An 18507-nucleotide genomic window follows, 5' to 3' on the forward strand; every position below is an offset into this window, starting at 1 on the left:
ATTATCAGGTTTGGTTTGGACTGGAGGAGCAGCCCACGGCAAGAAGCCGTGAATCCAGCTGAGCAGCGTGACATAGCAAAGACAGCAGAAGAGGCATTCACTGGCTGGTGACCTCTCACTGGCACAGCCAGTGCACAGAGCCCATGCGCAGGCCTGTGTCAGAGCCATCTGCAGCCGGCATACTGGAGAGAAGACCAGCACCCTGCAATGCCACTGGAGAAGAAAACAACCAGGAGAAGGAGCATACATGTAATGGAAAAGGGAGCCAAATAACCACAGTCTTTCAAAAAGAAGGTAAACTGTAGCCACTGACCAGATAGAAATGGGTGGTGGTGACTTGTGCTCAACAAGCTGGTTACATCAGAGAACAAGAAAAATTGGTGTGCAGCTCAAATTGGAATGCTTCTTTTATGAGAAGCCATACTGTGTACTCCAGTGTGCTTAAGGTAGATGAACACAACCATTGCTGCAGAAAGGGAGAACTCAGCAGTCAGGTCACACCTCTGCTCTCCCACCAACCACAAAAAGCATGCTGTGTGTTGGAAAAGTTCAATACCACCCCTATGCTGAGCTATGCCCAGGCCCCTTCTGCATTGTCACAGGAGTGAATAAATAACCCTGCCTGAAAGAGTGCAGGTAGGCTGATGGCCAGCATGTGCTCATGAATACGGTGAGCTGGAGGCAACCATGTGCAGGTGGTCACAGTCTCCTGGGGAGAGGATAACAGCCATTTGTGGGTCAGACATACCTTTACAGAGATGTGAAGACTGGCAAAAAGATGGTAAAAATGTAAAATGGGTAAAAATGTCCTGTGTTTTCATGGGTCATTGAGTGGGGAAATGAAGATCTGGATAAGGAGCAAAAGACAGGAGGAAACAGGAGAACAGCAAGAAAATCAGCCATGGTATGAATATCTCCAAGCCCTGTGCTCCTCATGGTCCCCATAACAAGTGTCACCGGTCCTCCTGTCTAAGAAGAAAGGGCTTTCCTGAGAGGGAGAAAGAAAAGAAGGGAAGGTCTCCCACACAAGATTGCTGCAAGCAGCCAGACATTCACAGAATCATAAGGTTGGAAGAGCCCACTGGGATCACCCAGTCCAACCATCAGCCCATCCCTACCATGCCCACTGACCATGTCCCTCAGTGCCACAACTATGCGATGTTCAAGAACACCTTCAGGTATGGTGACTCCACCACCTCCCTGGGTGTTCCAGTACATCACCACTCTTTCTGAGAAGTTCTTCCTAATATCCAACCTGAATCTACTCTGGTACAAATTAAGGCCATTATCTCTTATCCAAGCATGAAGGAATCTTCATTTGCAGTGTGTTACAGTGAGTAGCACCCTGCCCTCCAAGCCTGACCTCACTCCCCTAAGGAAGGCTGAGGGCCTGCTTGGAATGCAGCGCAGGCAGATGGGCTGCCAGGACCACAGGATGCTGGGCTGCCCGTCTGTTACCTCACCTCACTGCCAAATGAAAACCAGAGGCAGTGATTTTTTTTTTTTTCCCTTCTCTCCTGTTGCCCTTCCTGCAGCTCATTTTTTCTTCTGTTTGATATAAGGAAGTGTGTATGAGCGGCGTTAATTATGTTCTGTGGAGGTGAATATGAGGCTGATGGGTGGTGTCAGCTGTGGCCTCTTTGCCTCTTTCCCTGGGACAGTATCTCCTCCATTGTCCAGTGCTGATGTTCAGGTGATACTGCTGTATGGCAGGGAGGGACTAGAACTAAAGGCTGGTACCAAGGGCAGAAATCCCAGGAGAAAGGGCTGTCTGTGCAGCTGGGATGGGCAGGGGGCAGTGCACACCTTCAGATAGGGCCCTTAGTCTCCTTCAGCTTTCCCATGGGGAGGCATGGTAAAGGGGATGCAATGGCTCTGCTGACTAATCCTTCCCTCCTGCCTACATGATGTTGGGAAAGGAGAGACCTCAGTAAAAGGACCCAAGAGCTCTTTCATTTCTTCATTCAGCCCTGAAGTGTATTCACAATCTGAAAAAAATAAAAATAAACTGTGTGTCTTTCTGCTCTGAAGGGTGCCAAAGCTCAGCGAGCCCTGAGGGAAGGAAGGAAGGCAAAAGAAAGGATCACTGAATAAAGGAAGAACAAGAAATTATCAAACCTTGGATCAAAACGACACTGTGAGAAAGGCAAAAAAGCCTCTTGCTGAGGTGTAGTGGGCTGGACATTAGCTTTCCCTAGTGGCAGAGGGAGAGGGAGGCTGCCAGAGGGTCTGGTGGGACGATTACTTGGGGACCTGATAACCGACAAATACAGCAATTTCCATTTCAAATGGGAAGGCGAGAGGAGATCAAACACACTTCACAGTAATGATCCGGAGCCTTTCCCTGCACACTGAGACACACAAACACCCAGCCTAATTGAAGCCACATGCAGCTGAGATGGAGAAGCAGAAATCTGCTCAGGGGGGTTGGGGTAACAACACCCACAAAGCAAACACAAAATCCCAAACTGCAACAAACAAACAGCTCGGCTGCATCCACAGAGCACCAGAGAAAAAGCCATCCCCCAGGGTAACGCCTGCCTCCCGACCAACAAAATAACACCACCCTCCTTGTCCCTCACCACCTCAAAATCGATGGTTCTCGAGCAAAAAGCAATAGTCAATAAACATTTAGTTTTGGACCTTGGTTTTAGATGGGTATAGAGTAAGAATGTCAGCAAAGCACAAGATGAACTTGAGCTCTCTTTGCTTATTCATCCATTTTGTGAAAAGGATAAGGTGACTCCAGCATGGAACTAGTGAGGAATATTGATGAATTGCTCACTGTTTTTCATTCCTTTTTCCTCTCCTGCTGGGACTGCCTTTAGATATTCAGTAGTAGTGCAGTACTGACATTTTATTCCTCCCTGGAAACCAGCCTGAGATCCACCTACTTCAGAGTCTACTGCCATTGCCCCCACTTAGCAAGGGGCTTAAGAAAGTGAGTACTCAACACCAGTTTTCCAAATAGCATCTAGAAGGCAAATCTCAGTCTCTCCCCAAGCTTCATCTTACATCTTTCAGACAAGTACTTATATGTTGCAAAAAATATTTCATGTATAGCGTGTTTTTTATTCAGTGAATCCAAATTTGCTTTAAAATGCCTGCATCAGGCAGGAAATACTTGCTTTTGGAACAAGAGCATCCACATCCTCACATTATACCAGTCACCAAAAGAGCATCCTGCCTCTTCATGTTGTGAGCATGGCCAACCTATGGCAGAACATCAGGGCTTCCCACACATTCCACAGAGCTGGGAACCCCACTCCCACATAGATAAGAACACTGCAGAATGTTGGGTCTTTTCCTGATGCAGAAGCCTGTGGTGCCTCCTGCTACCCATTGTTTAACTTGTGCACAGCCATGGGAGGAAGAGAAAAATCAGTTTCTAAGGTAACCGTGCACCCAGTGCTCAGGGATGTGCAGGAGGAAGCAGCTGCTGGGAACAGCTGGAAGGCAGCGGGCAGCACGCAGGTGAGAGCTGCTCTCCACAAGATGCCCTACGCAACACAGGAGGACATGATGCTGCAGCAAACTCATCTAGTGGGGACTGGGATGAAAATCAGTGAAAGGGCGGGGGTGATGGCATGCCATCCCCTACCCACACACTGGTGACACAAAACCCTCTTGGAGGGCATCACTGTGGATGCTTTTTGCAAATCCCATAGCATTCTCTCCCTCAGTCACTGAGAGTCTGAAGGCTACTCATTCTGCTGGCTGCCTGACTCCTTCCCCACTGCCCAACACTGAATCTCTGGCTCCCAAGAGAGATTTTTAACCCCCGTCGCCCGGCCTTCCCTAGATGTCAGCCACTGTGGTGGTGGAAGACAAGGAGGAGTCTGCACAGATAGAGCAGTTGTTTTCCAGGACAGAGATGGGATAAAGCCAGGTGGTACCATGACTGGGAGATCTCCAGGTCACGTTATCTTTCTCTCCAACTAGGTGATGTAGACCGTCCCTGGTACAAGCAGTGGGATTTAGTCATCACTGAAATATTAAACCCTGCAGGGCTGAAATGAGAGAGATCTGGTAGCTGGAACTGGGGCTTGTGTGTGACACAAGCTGAGGTGCAGGTCTGTGGGCTGGTTTATGTGCATTTGGGACAAAGCAGTGAGCACACACAGCCCAAAGGGACCTGGCCTCTTGTTACAGCCCTTTTTCCTAGCACAAGGAAAAAGGTTGGGTTTCCTTACCCAACCCCAGCCTGTCTAGCCTTGGGGGGCTAGTTTCTCCTGCAGGACTGAGGTTTCTGGCTCTGGCAGCACCAAATCTGGGGAAAAGAGACCGAGGAAAAGCTCAGAGCTGGGACACGAAGCAACACTGGAGTAAGCACAGAGATGGAACCTCAAGGGATGGCATGGGCTGAGAAGAGCATGGGAAAGAAAGGGAAGCACGTGTGCATGCACATGCTGTGGAGCTGCATGCAGGAGACAGGCTGGTGCCCCAGTATGAAGGAACTCCTGCAGACTGCCATGTGGGTGAGCAAGTGTGCCCAAGGCAGAGGAGAGGCTGCAGCATCCTTGGAGTCTCTAGAAATAAAATAGCTGCAGTATTTAGCCCTCCTCCTGCACATGCTGTGTTGGGTCCCACAGAAATTCCTCTTGTGATGCACAGCCCTTCAGCATCTGTAGCATGTAGATGCACATGCAAGCTCTGTGTGTGTGTGCATTCAGGATAGGTGCAGGTGCAAAACACAGATTCTGTGGCACTGGGTGCAAGTCCAGCCACACATTCCTGAGCTCATCCCACATGATGTGGGCAGCAGAGCCTTTGCTCATGCCCGACATGGAGTTCCTGAGCCAGCTGGCAGCCCCACCTTGTGCTGCAGCCAGCACCAACATAGCCCTGCCTGATATTGAAACCATTACTCTTCACCAGTCCCTCACCCTATGCTGCCTCTTCATCCCCAAGAAGCTCAAAGCTAAAATTATACACCCGAATAATTATTCTGTGGCTTGAAAACAATCTCCCTCCCTCCTCACCCTCTTCTTTGACGTGTGTGTTTAATATCGAATTATTTATAACCCAGCCTCGCGGTCAAGCTTTTAATGAAAGAACTGCCAGAGACTTCTAAAAGCATCGTATGCACTTGACTGGCCACATTATGCTGAGTAAGGGCTGCAGGGGCTTTAGCAAAAGGAGACTTGCTGCTGAATCCCCCCCCTTCCCCCAGTCCCCTGTGCGTATGCTTCACTCGCTCGCGCTGCTGCCTCTTGTTCTCCCCATGTCATTTGTTCTGCCTCTCCTCTTTCCTCTCCACTATCTGGAACTGCAGTCTTTGCCTGGCTATCATGAAATTACTGCTAGCACTGATGCCTACAAATAAAAGAATGATTAAACAGGGATTCTTCAATACCACGTGGATTTTTCCTTCCCTAGGATTATGCGTAGCCCGAGAGGTCAAATAAATGCAGAAAAACAGTTCCTCTAACCCTTCCTTCTCTGAAAATTCCTCAGCTTTATCTCCTCACTGCACTAACCTTTCCCTCTTCTACATATATATGCACAAGCACATATTTCTCCCCATCTTCAGTGTGAAATATTGATGAATTCTGCACCCCCAAATGAAGGTTTGTTGGAGCAGCAGCCTGCAGTTCATCTTCAGAGCATCAGGAATGCAAATTTGCTGAAATCCTGGGAGGGATGGGACAGTGAAATGCAAAGGCTGCTGCAGCAGCTGCCAGCTGCGGCTGGGCTCTGCACAGGGGCAGGGCGGCAGCCAGGCAGGGAAGTAGCTCATTGTAACACTCTGCCAGCTCCCCCAGCACGATGCAGGAACGTGGCAAGTGAGCAGGAAGCTTATTTGCACATCCTGAATTATAGGGGAAGGCCAAGCTGCTCTTAGCATGGATGTAAATCTGTGGTTACTAAAGCTAACAGGGAGTTATTCCAGATTTACACTGCCATTGAGTGGTTATAAATGCAGCTTTCTACAGTGCCTTCTGCACCCCAGGCACCACTGCACACATCCTGCTTTCTGGGGCTCTGTCACAAATAACACATGTAACCAATAGGTAATCGATCCCTTCTGGGCCTAGCATAAAAGCCTTGTCCCCAAGAGATCTGAATACTTGGAAGAAGAAAACCAACAACAACCCATAATGCTGAGGGAGCTATGCTTTTCTTTCCATTCTCCAAGGAGCAAACCTGTTTGTCTCAGTCCGTAATTGGGCTCTGAGTGCTGAGTGAGGAACATCAAAGAGGTGATGTCTGCATGCAGACCTCCACTGGAAGTACTGTGGCCATTCAGATGGGAGGAGAAGCAGCTGGATGGGCAATGGAGTCACCGCATACAGCAGTCCCAGGCCATAGCTGTGCCCAGGAGGGGCGCACCGGCCCCATGTATATAGATAGCTATTTATTGTCCCACTCTTCACTGGTGCAGCCTCACCTCAAGCACTGCAGGAGGTTATGGGCACCACAATATGGGAAAGACAAAAGCTTCCAAAGGAGGACTAGGAAGATGATGAAGGGTCTGGAGGGCAAGGAGCAGCTATGAGGAGCAGCTGAGGTCCCCTGGTTGGCTCAGCACAGAGCAGAGGAGCTGAGGGGAGGCCTGATGGCAGCTCCAGCTCTGCACAAAAAAGCAGAGGGGCAGCGCTGAGCTCTGCTCTGTGTGACAGCGACAGGGCCCGAGGGAACGGCATGGAGCTGCATCAGGGGAGGGGCAGCTGGAGGTGAAGGGCAGGGTCTGCACCAGAGGGTGGTGGGCTTGGTCTCAGACCTGATCTGCCAGAGTTCTGGGAGAGCTTGGACAATGTTTTCAGCCCATACCAAATCCCAGGCTCCCGACACTGCCCTGCATCCTAGCTCTGGTGAGGGCACCCACTGCCCCAAACTTCCCCTCCATATACAAGCAGCCCAACACTTCACTTTTTCTCTCCCGTTCAGAAGGCAGCTTCCCATATCCCACTGTGTGGCTTATCTTCTGCAATTAGCACTTCCCTCCATATCTGATAGGAAAGAAGGGCTCAGCTGCCCCCTGATTAATTGCTGAGTATTTGCTTTCTTTTCCACTTCTGTGGCCTGGAATTAATTAGTTTATCCCTCTTATTCCTTTCATGGGCCAGAGCGTTCTCCTTTTGTGCAATTACGTATAATAGCAATGCTTGAAATCCCCTGGGGAACAGTTGAGAGAGGCTCTCAACGGGGAGGAAAGAAGCCTGAAAGCAGGGAGATTACGAAAGGTCATACACCCTACAGCTTCCCTGTAGTCTTAAAATACATACTATCCTCTCACTCCAGCACAAATTCCTCCTCTTGCCACCTGCCTTACTGCCTTTTCCAGGCTCTTCAGAGAGTTGATGTTCAAACAGCAAGAAAAGTCTGCAGACCCAAACCCCATGTGGGAGCAAGGAATGCCGAGAAAGGGCTCACTTGGCTGGACACCACCAGGTACTGCAGAAAACACATATCTCAGCACAGTAGAGACAGCCCAGCAATGCTTAGTGAAGCACTGGCATAGGTTGCCCAGAGAGGTTGTGGGCACCCCATCACTGGAGACATCCAAGGTCAGTCTGGAGGGGATCTGAGCACTCTGATCAAGCTAAGTAAGTGTCTCTATTCATTGTAAGAGAGTTGGACCGGATGGCTTCTAAGGGTCCCTTTCCAACTCAAACTCATATGATTCTACTTATATGCCCCCTGTATTCCCCACAGAAATAGAAACATCAACTCTTAAGGAGATGCTGCAACTCACATGCAGTGGATCAACTCCCAGTATCTAGCTAAGGAGGATTGCTCCAGCAGTCCCTTCAGAAGACAGCCAACAGCACTTTGCTTGCTTGGAATGACAGAGGACTGAAGAGGACTTCTGAGTGCAGAGTCTACAGATCATGCTCTATCTGTGCCTTGTGACTGTAGGCTGCACTGGAACCAGGGCTTGCATCCTGATTCTGCTCACCTGGACATTAGGATAAATTAGAAGTAAAAAAGTACAAAAGCACTGTTACTGAAAGCAATTTCTTTGGCCCTACAGAGAAGGCTTTTTTTGCTCTTTTTTCTTGAGACAATACAAAACTAGAAACTACAGCCAATGGGGAACTATATATGGGACAGCCCTCCAGGATGCCTGGGACAAAATGAAAGCTTCCAGGAAGTGATGAGACAGGATTTTGTCTAATCCTCTGAGCTATGGAGCACAAGCTCCATTTTAGCCCTTATTTACTGAAGTTTATAGACTCATAACTGTCATTTTCTTTCCTATTTCATTCACATCCCTCATTAGGCAATTTGATCTTTACAGTCTGAAGCTCCTGGGCCACCTCACTTACTGAAGCTCTCTTCAAGCTGGGACATGATGTACCAGATGGCTGTGTGTGACCCAGAGCTGTCTGAGTTTCAGGGTGTTTTGCAGGTGCAAACATTCCCATGCATGAAAAATCCAGTAGCATCTAATCCATAGATGTAGAAACATGACGCAGCCAGGATGGTGTACAACACTGGCCCCACTGAGAAGGTGAGCAAGGGCCTTCAGAAACTTGCAGGCAAAAATGTGGCAATTGCTTTTTATTGTTTGTTTTCCCCACTGCAATATCTGCAGAGCTAACACTGTTCAGCTCTGAGTCAGGAAAGAGACAACAGATTCACTCACCTTGGGTGTCTGCAGGAAGCTGGGGTGATGAGCCAGACAGAGGACCAAATAGATTGTCATTTCTCTCCCCCTGTTCCCCTGCCTCCTAAAATCCCCTATATTCTCACCTGGCTCTGCTTTCATTTGGCCATCTTAATTATTAGCTTTGCCTGCTCTCCTCTGCAGTCATTTTGGCTGGTCTAATAAATAAAGATGATAAACGTGGGGAAGGTGAATGCCAGGGCTGCAAATCAGGAAGCAGCTGAGGATGGCAGCTGGGGCAGTACAGCCTCTCCTCCCCCTCTTTTCTCGTTTTCTCCCTCCCAACTTGCAACCCTACCTGTTCTGCATCACATACTCCTATGGACTTGTTATGCAGGCAGGGTGTGAGGGGAGTGCAGCCACACACTCAGAGCCCCAAATTACTCCAAGATATGAGATGTGTGCATGCCAGGAAGGGAGGCGTCAGGGCCATACACATGAGATGGAACTGCGGGAATGCAGCCAGGCTGCACACACGTACACCCCTGTTGTTTGAATTGCCATGTACGCCCCTCAGTATACTGCACGCTCCAGAGAGCATTTGCTGAGCAAAAGGCTGTAACATGCAAGAAAGAAGGAGCTTGCCTTAAAGTGACAGTATACATCCCCCCCAGAGTGCGTGCTGAGGTGGGCATCATTCAGGAGATGCATCTCTCTCTTTGGGAAGATGTCTCATTTAGCATTGCTCCTAATGCTGCAGGGAGAATTGGAGAAGATGAGTCTGCAGATGGGAAGAGTGCTGGGCTCAGAAGCAGACTTGTTTGAATCGGAAGAGACCTTTAAAGGCCATCTAGTCCAACTCCCCTACAACGAACAGGGACACCTACAGCTCCATCAGGTTCTCAGAGCCCCTCCAGCCTGACCTTGATTGTCCCAGTACTCATCACCTCTTTAGGCAACATGTTCCAGTGCCTAACTGTAAAAAACTCTTTCCTTACATCCAGCCTAAATCTTCCCTCTTTTAGTTTGAAACCATTTCCCCTTGTCCTGCCACAACAGATCCTGCTAAAGTGTCTGTCCCCTTCTTTCTTAGAATTCCCATTTAGATACCAAAGTTCTTGGGCTGGTTTCCTTGTTCAGCTCTTTTGATACTGCATCCTCCAACCATGCTCTGCTGCTGTAAAATGGCCACTCTGTCTTGAACTGGACAATACTGCAGTCATTTACACCTTCTGAATCCGTCTCTCCTTCACAATTAGGGCCATAACTGGCCTCATATGGAAAGCTCTGAATGACCTTAAATAACAAGATTGCAAAACTGAGAAATAATTCCATCCCAACACCCACAGTGCAAATCATGCATCATCCTTTGTTTAACCTTGCAATAATCTATAGCTTTACCAAGGTGGTGCTTGCAGAGATGGCTTGAAAGAAACCAATTAGCATCACTTTTGAATTATGTGGTAAAGCCTTCAGTTTTCTATCACTTTGCTTCACAGCTCTAAGTAACAGCAAGCAGGGAGGATATGCAACATGCTGACTTTGAATGGCACAGAAAGCCAAGTGCTTGATCATTCAGGTTTGCAGACACAGATCCCAGAGGAGCATGCATTTCTGCACTGGATTTTGCAATAGTGGAACTGCTTGTACAAACCAGGCATTTTTCACAGGCAGACTGGTATTTACACAGCTTCATTTGAATGCAAAACTGCCATCATCATATACATATAGCAAGCATGCACCCCTCACAAGCAGACATGCTGCCCCAGTGATAACGGACAGAACCCAGCAATTTTCCAGCTGCCAAGTCCTTGGATTTCAGTGTCAGGCACTACTTAAAGAGGAGCTCAGCATCTCATCAGACTCCACTTTGTCTTCACACAATGGCTACTTTAAATTCTCCCCACTGGTTTCGAAGCAAAGTGTTATCTTTTCCTCCTCCTGCACATGCCTTTGCTGGGTTTCCAGATATTATTAAGCATCTGTCACAGTCCACCCCAGAGGTAGCTGTGTTTTAGCTGTGGCTGAATGATCACTGTGTATGTAGTCTGCAGAGCACTCAGTGATTCTTCAAGATGACAGGCGCTGAGGATGTCAATCATTTTCATTAACATAAATAAGATATGTTTCATTTTAGTCACTCTAAAATCATTGAGTCATTTATTGATGTCTCAGTAATTTATGAGCTCTCTGTCTTGGCTGGAAATCTACCTGTGTGACTGTTTGCAGTAAGAAACGGGCACAGCACAGAGACAAATCTCTCTTCAGCTGATCTTAAGCTGTTTCTACCCTAGGCCAAAGCATTAAACAGATAAGGGTGAAGAGGCACATGAGTTTTCCCCCTGTATTCAACAGAGTTAGTGACTAAATGTTTTTTACTGCAATGCCTGATGAGAAATGGGTGAGCTATTCCTTGCTGGTGAGCACCCAGAAATTTGATCTCATTCCCATTTTTCATAGAATCACTGAACCATTAAGGTTGGAAAGACCACTTAGATCTTCAAGGTCAACCACCAGCCCATCCCCATCATGCCCACTAACCATGTCCTCAGTGCCACATCCACACAGTTCTGGAACAATCAAGGGATGGTGATTCTACCACCTCCCTGGGCAGCCTATTCCAATGCAGCACTACTCTTTCAGAGAAATTTTTTTTCCTAATATTCAATCTGAACCTCCCATGGTGCAATTTGAGGCCCATCCCTCTCATCCTATCTCTGTTACATGGGAGCAGATGCTGACTCCCACCTCACACAACCTTTCAGGTCATTTTAGAGAGCAATAAGGTCTCCCCTAAGCCTCCTCTTCTTTGGACTGAACAATCCCAGTTTCCTCAGCTGCTTCCCATAAGCTCCACAGCTTCACTGCCTTTCTCTGAACATGCTCTTGGGCTTTCTGACAATGCTGAAGGCAAAAACCCCATTAGGACAGAGATTGGGCCCCCAACCCTGCTGCTAGGAACAGGTAACTGCAGGTGGAGGATGGGCTCTGCTCAGCCAGAACAGTATCTGGCAAGGTGAGAAATGAGAAATTTCAGTCTCCCAGGTTGTCAGTCAAGCACTCTCGTCAGACTTATTTCAGATGTAAAAAAATTGTCATGCAAAAGAGAACTGAGAGGGTTCAGATGTACTCTGGAGAGGCATCCAGATTTTCTGCTGATGAGACAAACCAAAAGGGGATGTAAGCTCTTCATGGTCCAGAGGAAAGAGTAGCCCTACAACCTTCACATCGCCCTGCATCCCACAGCCCTCTGGGGTCTGCCTTGAGGCTGGGGAATGCTGAGAGGTACACACAAATGTCCCAGCTCTGGCCGTGAATTTTGCAGGGCAGAAGGGAAAGATGAGGAACCCGTGGTTTCTCACAGGGTGTGCCCAGAGCCCACACTGACATTTTTTCCACATAATTTCACCTCTCTGATACCTCAGTGCTAGGAGAGAAGCCACTTCAAAAGAGAGGATTTATCAGGATAATAAAGGAGAGGAAAAAAAAAACAAACAACTCAGAGCCTACACAAGCTTGCTTCCTTTTGTCTCCTTCTCAACTACTTCCTTTTCTATCCTGTTTATTTCATATCCTCTCTTCCTTCCTGTCTCTCCCAACACCCCTTCTGCTCCTTTTCTCTTAAACATCTTCGTAAGGTTCCTGCTCTGTTTACAGGTCTGCAATAGTGTCCATTTCCTTTTCATCCGATGGTGGTAGCATCTCAATGGACCGCCAGGGGGACTTTGGCATCACTGCTTTGCCTCCAGGCTCCTCTGTGCCCCCCCCCCCCCCCGCCCCAGATAGCTCAGGAGAGCTCAGAAGCCCCCCCATCCTCCACCCACCCAAGACATTCCTCACTGGAGCTGAGAGAGGAGCTGACCCTGTCCTCTCTGCAGTCACATCACCCCTGGGGTCAAGCAGAAGTATCAGTGGGAGTTGCTACTCACAGCATCCAGCACAGGGCAGTCTTTGGTCCCCTTCAGCTCCAGAACTGAGGCTGTTTGAACAAATTAAGTACAGGAGGGATGTTCAGATGCTGCTGCATCTTACAACTGGGAGACATTGGAAGCCCCCACTTTCCACACACAAGTCACATTCCAAAGAATAAAGATTATATTCCTCCTTGCTCCCACCTGAATGTCACCTCTCAGGACGCAGAACCAAGTCTTGAGGCTGGAATATGTCAATTCTGCTTTGTCTAGATTTGTCAACTTGTCACCCAGGAATGTTAATGATCTCCACGCATGGCCTGCAGCCTTCAGAAGTAAAATGGCTCATTTAGAACATTAGGACTTCCATTGATTTACTTTTAGTGCTTCCAGGCAGTAAAGTTATCTTCGTTCTAAGCAGTTGATTGTATTTTCCAAGGGGATTTTATCTACCTATCTGCTATGTCTCAGTGGGATGGTGATGGCATACCCAAATGGGCTCACACACAAATAGGCAGCTGGTCAGACTGGTAAACACCAGCCAGGGGTCATTCTGACAGGCTGCAGGAGCCACATGATATCAGAAATTTGCAATCCAGTTGAAGGCACTCAGCACTGGAGCCCTGTTAGAACAAAGACTCCTTTGCAAGTTACCCAGGCTGCTAATCCCAGAAGTGCAGTCAAATCTGGTGGTACTGGAGCGATACACAGTGAGTTTTTCATGGCTTTTTCATGGTATCAATTTCCTCTGGCCAGTGGAAAGCCATAGCTGTGCAGGCAATGACAGCTGAGATGCTTTATCTCCCACCTATAACAAGCTATTAACATCCATGAGATTATTTACTGTGGACCAGCTACTAACAGTAATAGAAGATATTGTGATATCTCTACTGTATATTAGAATCTGCTCTCAGTCAAATAGAGCCCCCCTGAGCGAGAGTTATGCTGGAGGAGATTTCTCTGGCATCCAACAGGCAGAAATGCAAGCAGAACACAAACATACAACCCAGTACATGAATACACATCACTACATTTTTAAAGGCATGTCTAAGCTTGTCATAGGTGGCACACTTCTCTGCATTAGGGCATTATTTCTTTCTGAATTTCTCACCCCTTGCAAGATTTACTGAAGCTTTCTCCTTACTGAGCACAATACTGAGCCAGAGTTGATATTTGAAAGCCAAGGCAGTTGTCTAAATCCAAAAGGCAGTAAATCCATAGGAAGTCAAAAGGGCAGAATGATCCCAGGATATCAGGAAAAGGGTTATTTCAAAGCTGACCGCCAGGTGGGAATCCAGACCAACTGCCACTGAGCTGCCAGTGTAGTTGCTTGGTACTTCAGACCTTTTATTTGTTTAATTTGCTCTTAAAGTAATATTCCTGACCCTTTGAACAGGATTCACTGAACTTCCACAGCGTGCTTGACATGTTTTTGAGCTGAGGCTTGGCTTGCAGGTTACAAAAGGTCCATGTCTGATCTCCCATCTCCAAGCTTTTGGTGAAAGTAGGAACCCCTCACTCCCACACCTGGCCCATACCCAGCAGCAGGGTCACTTGCCATGGCTACTGATAGGGATGAAGGCCCTGGCCTCAGTTCTGCAGCTTCTTCCATCCCTGTGATACATGTACTGATGTGTTGGGGGTGGAGAGGAGAGTGAGCCCCACTATCCACGCCTGCAGTGACTCAAGATGCTATTTCTGACAGCTATTTCACAAGCTATTCTTTTTCTATGCTGCTCCTGCCAGCTCAGGAAGGTGGCTCAGGGCTAGACTCCAGGATGCTAGATTAGGCAACTCAGAGTGATCACAGAATCATAGAACCATTAAGGCTGGAAAAGACTCCCGAAATCGTTGAGTCCAACAACCAACCTTCACTACTAAATCATGTCCCTAAGTACTCAAGTTGCAGCTTCACAGCATAGAACACAGAGGGACAGTCACCCCCCACACACACTCCAGATACACTCTTTCTGATACGAGCTAACTGTAAAATAAAACATACACACATAAAATAGGAAGACACCCTCTCCTCTGTAATCATATAGCAAAAACCTTGCAAGCCTCTAGGTAATTATTTAAAACAATAATAATCCAAATCTGACTTCACAGCCCCACGCAGCACTGATGTCTGCCTTGGCCTAGCCTTTCAAGCTGCCCTCCCTGCAGCTACCACCCATGCTGTGCCCAGCACGTGCCCTGGTATGGATCACCTGTGTTGGCTCCCTATGCCACCACCTGGGGCTGGGCTGCACAGTGGTGACTCATCTGTCCAGGAATGTGGAGCATGTGGTGGGGACCACCCCTGAGTCATAGACCTGCCCCCATGCTGCTAATGGCTCAATGGAAGGTGCACAGCCTTTTATTTTTCACAGCTGTCTTCCCAGGCAAGCCACCAAACCATCTGCAGATGATGCAAGCTTCCTGGGAGACACACAAAGCTTGGGGCTAAGATGAAGCTTGTGGGACCGTTGTTACACTTGAATCAAGATAGGTGTTCAAGGACAGGTTGGATAGGACAGTGGGCAATGTGATTTAGTGGTTATCAGCCCTGCCAACAGCAAGGGGGCTGGAACTAAATTAGCTTTGGGGTACCTTCCAACCCAAGCCATTCCATGATTCTTAGATACGTGATAAGCCCCAGTGACTAGCAAGGGTGTTAGGAAATGGAGGGTTCAACCTATGGGATCTTGAGCATGCAAAGCACTATGGAAACATGAGACACCTTCAGTCCTATACCCTGATTTCACCATCCCTCTTTCAGTTCTTGCAAAGGGGAACATCCACACTCCACTGACTTTCCTCACCCCAGATGCCACTTTGGAGATATTAACCTGTACATGGGCTTTACATTCCTCCCCTGCCCCCAGGCCAGCCCACTGTTAGGTACATAATTAGAACATTCACCCATTCCTCTCTAGCCACCCTCACCATGTACCATCAGGTTCTCAAGGGCCACCACAAGGAGAATGCTCCTATGGAGCCAAAGCAGTTTGGTGGCACCTGCAAGGTGAAGGACACTAATTTTCCGATTCCTCTGGTCAAGGAGGAGCTTCACTTGGGGCTGTGCAGGGCTGGAGCAACTAGCTAGAAGCACAGGGGGAAGGAGCAGAAAGCACAGTGGTGGAGCAAAAGGGGGGTGACAGGTGGTGGCTCCATGTGGCAGGGAGGGGACATCAAGCTGGGGAGCAAAGTCAAGAGAAATGAAAAGCTGAAAGGAGGCAGATGCATGGAGAGATGTGGTGGTGGAACTAATTGGGTGAGGAACTGCGGGATAAAGAGACCTGGCTGTTTGGCTGGGCAACACATCTTGTACTGCAAGCAGCTCCCCTCTGCCTGCCATAGTTTACTTAATGCTTTGGAAAGGAATAAAATGTGTATACTTTACATATATTGGGGTTGTGGGTTTTTTGTTAATAATGGTGATCTATTTATAGGCTGCAAATTATACACTGTGAGCATAGCTCAGAGACAAGACATTATTTTGCTGCCAACAGGTAAAAGGAAAGGAAGGGGAAAAAGAGACAGAGAGAAGTAGAGATTGGAGAGGAAAAAGAAGGAGGTACTTCCTGATGCAACTTGCTCATCAGCAGTGCAGGGCATGCTGCATGCTGAAGGGAAAACTCAGAGATCAAGCATCTTGCGTCAGTAGGAGCCAGACCCTTCCCCTTTCTGACATAATCAAAACATGTGGACTTGTTGTTTCTGAATGAGCTGGGGCTTGTCCTAGGGCCCTCTGAGCACCATAAAATATGTTGCAGAAAAGCTGATGGCCTGTGGCATATGGCATCTTCCTGCTTGCTGCAGACCTGTGTGTAGCCACCTGGCAGGTTCTCTTGGTCCCGCAGCAAGCCACTGGAGCGTTTCAGAGAAAGGTTTTACTATCCCATCTCTTTCCAGTCCCCCCACTCCCAGCAACTTTCTCTCTTCTCTTCTAACCACATTTCCACAAAGATGGCATTTGAACCCAAATTCATCTCCCAGACTTAGAAACCCTGTCACACTGCTTCCCTTTGCAGTCAATAGAAAAAAGGGAAAGAAGGCAAACCTCCTGCCTGATGGCCCTGAAGTATTTAATTGAATGTTCTAGTTAAATACCTAACATTAGGTGAGACAAGCCCAGGTCTGATCAAAAAAAACAATGAGTTTCTTCCATCAGGTTCACTGTGTTCGTAATCAAACCAGTCAGGAGTAATCCTAGGTCATGACAGAACAGAAAAGATTTCTTTCCAATGCAAGCACTGCTAAACTTTCCCAAGAAGCCTTGGGCTTCAGAAAGGATCAGAGAAAATCTATCACAGCTTCCCTTCTTTCTGAATCATCCTGACCTCTTTCTTTGGGTATCTGAGCTTCATTACCTAATTGTTCTTTTCTTGCAACAACAATCCACTTATTTTTTTCTCATCTAGATTTTACACTGTGTTTAGTGTCCTATTCTAATTGTTTGTATGAATTGGGAAAGGAATTAGAGGTTTTGGCCCAACCTGCCTATACAACTGAAAACACTTCGTCATCTTTGAGATTTCCCTATATATATTCTACATGATGGAAACGGAAAACCTGGAATGTGAAACCCATTTGTTCCACAGCCAGAAAGTGGAAAGCACTGGCATTTCAAACTCAGCCTTGCAAGCCAATCCATTGCAAAACACCTGTAACACCCTCCGAGGGATGTCACTATCCAGGTATGGACCAGAATGAGGTACTACTCCTTGCATAGCCTCACATACAAGGAGTACATGTGTAGAGGCAGGCAACACTGCAGTCCAAATTCAGTGCTTCTGTTTTCTCTGGTACCTAGTAATTGGCTCAGATTTGGAGCACCCAAAGTCAACAGTGTTCTGCAGACGCAGATTCCCTACATTTCAGTGAGGACAAGAGATGCCAATAAGCAGAACTGGAAAAAGATGTGAGAGGTTCTGACAGTCTGTTGAAACAGGAGCAACTGAGTAACCAGCAGCTGAGTGACTGGCAGGTATTATTTGTCATTGTTTCAAGCCATGTGTTGATAAAGAGGAAGGAGCAATTTAATGCAGCTATCCACAGGGTGCAGCTTCAGTGAGATTGTGCATTTGGATCTGAGCCTGCAAGGGATTCTTGGAGCTGCCTGCTAGAAAGGAAGCATGCACATGCAAGATGGTGCCATGTTCAATGTCAGATAAGGAGATCTCTTGAGAGCTCTCTGGAAGCTCTGGCAAACAGCAGAATAGCATTAGTGCACTTGACACTGAGAGCCTACCTTCTGGAGCTGTAGTTACAGGCAGCCTTACACACTGCCACACAGAGACATCATTTTTGTTGTTCATTCAGGCCCTTTGAGTGACCTGTGTGCAAAGGGTCTCTCTATTCTACCTGGAAGGGTACAGAAACACTGTCCCAGATAAAAATAAAGGGTAACTCCTACACAGTGCTGTACAGAGATAACTGAGCAGACACTTAGCAAAATGTTACATCATACAAAGTCCCATAAGAGTGTTATATAGAGGCGCTGACCTCTGCCCTGGAGTTATTATTTGATATAGATCCTCCAGCACAGATAACATGTTGCCAAATTGTCTTTGTACCCCAGTGGTGGCTGCTCCCACCAACAGGAAAGGACATCCTTGCAGGCAGTGATGTGTGGGAGGGGAACTGGCAAAGCAAATGCTACTGCCAAATAAATAGTAACTTGGATCTCCAGAGGTTTCTGTTTGGCCTGGAGGACAAGCCAACCAGCAGAACAGATCAGCCTTGCTACTTCTCATGCAAACTCACGGGAACAGCCCTACCTAAGCATAGCAAACCCTTCCCCCACAAGCTCTGATCTTAGCAGAGCTCAAATACAAGCAACATGAAAGAAAATCCCACGTTGCTGCCTCCTCTTCAAGTCGGTGCTAAAGCTAAACCTGTCTGCATCAGATTACAGAATCACAGTTGCATCCTCAAACCCCGACATCTCTAATCCTGCCTCATACCCACCCCCGAAGCTCAGAAGCAATTCCCGGACCAGTGCTCCCAGCAAGCAGACTGGCAGACCATACCCTTGGCAGGGTCTTGCAGCCAACC

This window comes from Coturnix japonica, chromosome 1 (genome assembly GCF_001577835.2).
Source record: "Coturnix japonica isolate 7356 chromosome 1, Coturnix japonica 2.1, whole genome shotgun sequence".
NCBI classification, from domain to species: domain Eukaryota; kingdom Metazoa; phylum Chordata; class Aves; order Galliformes; family Phasianidae; genus Coturnix; species Coturnix japonica.